Source organism: Theropithecus gelada, chromosome 13 (assembly GCF_003255815.1).
Source record: "Theropithecus gelada isolate Dixy chromosome 13, Tgel_1.0, whole genome shotgun sequence".
Classification (NCBI taxonomy): domain Eukaryota; kingdom Metazoa; phylum Chordata; class Mammalia; order Primates; family Cercopithecidae; genus Theropithecus; species Theropithecus gelada.
Genome location: NC_037681.1, coordinates 84,951,675 through 84,953,255, shown reverse-complemented (window position 1 = coordinate 84,953,255; position 1,581 = coordinate 84,951,675). Strand labels below are relative to the sequence as shown.

Sequence of the window (1,581 nt, the reverse complement as noted above, 5' to 3'; positions counted from 1 at the left end):
ATAAATGAAATGAATGGATAATTATGCATTCCTCAGTTCCTTCTGCTTTCAACTTACTCTCATTTGTGATATGGAAGGAATTCTTGTTTTCAAAGATAAACTCCTTGCTATTTTACCAAAGACTTCAGGGGTGTGTGTGTGTGTAGCAAGATGCATTGTAGCACAATAGTTGAGAATGTGAACTCCAAAGACAGACCGCATGGGTTCAAATCCCAAAACTTCCACTTCCCAGCCTGGTGCCCTTAACCAAATTTCTTTCTTTTCTTTTTTTTTTTTTTTTTTTGTAGTTAGCTATTTAATGAGGTTCTTAAGACATTTAGAACACCAATTTGTGAGGATAAATTCCATTCGTCAGGGCAAACACAGATCGCAGGTAGCCCTGGAGCTGAGGAACAGCTTTGATTTTTGGTAAAATTTGTGAGTCCATAGCTTTCTGATCAATCTCACACTGCTCTGTAATCTCGTATTTCTCTTTTTCTGTGTCGAAGATCTCACCTTCCTGGTGTCTGGGCTTCTGCAGCTTCTTCTTGAAGTAAGCATCAGTAAGATGTTTTGGGATTTTTACACTGCTGATATCGATTTTGGTTGAGGTGGCAATGACAAATTTCTGGTGTGTTCTTCGTAGAGGAACTCGATTGAGGACCAGAGGTCCAGTCACAGGTAACAAGCCACTAGCCAGCTGCTTCAGGAAAACCACCCTCTTGCCCCTGTGGCATTCAGCGAGGATGATCAGAATGGTCCCGGGGGTAATGCTGGCTCGCAGTTTTCTCACGTGCTGATTGAAGGGTTTTTTGCCGTGGCTCAACAGCTTTCAAGGCACATCTTCAGTAGGATAATATCTAGGCATTTTGCGAAGTTTAACCACCCGGGTACCGCCGTTCTTGTCACCACCAACTGGTTTTGTAAGAGTTGCAAGAACCTTCTTTTTCTTTTCAACCTTGGATTTAGCAGCTGAGTACTTCCTGTTGTACATGGCCTTTCTGGAACACATGGCAGATCGGGAATACCTGCCAATTCCTCTGACAAGGACAGGGTTGCGGCTGCAGTGGGGCTTCCCCTTCTTGGGCTTCTTAGCCTTGAGGTTACCCTTTTTCACCTTGCCACCAGCATCAGCCTTCTTGGCTTCGGGTTTCTTCTCTTTAGTGTCTGGCTTCTCAACTTTTTCACCTGCCATCTTGCAAGATGGGAAAGAGAACTAACCCAAATTTCTTTCTTAATTCTGTGGACCTTAGTTTTAATTATAGAGAGTAATAATACTTACCTTATACTATGATTGTGAGGATGAAATGCTAATACATTAATACATGTAAAATGCTTGGAACATTAATGGTTATTGTTGGTGTGGGCAGGGCAGGGAGGTGGTGCTGGAAATCAAGTCCCTCTCCAAAGGTGGAGAGAAGGTGGCACTACTGGCTGCCCTCAGTTCCTCCCTTCCTCCCTCCCTCTTGCTACTTTAGCCAGACTGTAGAAGGGGGCTGGACAGTGGTAACTGGTTTAGAAATTTCCCTACTCTGCACAGCAGGCCTCGGTTTCCTGGTCAAGGTCCTTGCTCCACATGATCTCATTCTAATTTTCCCTACT

The 1,581-nt window shown here is 43.9% G+C and overlaps 1 pseudogene across 1 annotated transcript; it reads right to left on the bottom strand.

The window, feature by feature from the left end:
- Window positions 1-264: 264 nt before the first annotated feature.
- Window positions 265-1,174, bottom strand: LOC112604888 (annotated as a pseudogene). The gene has a single exon (XR_003115304.1). The product of XR_003115304.1 is annotated as a 60S ribosomal protein L6 pseudogene (transcript).
- Between the last annotated feature and the right edge of the window lie 407 nt (window positions 1,175-1,581).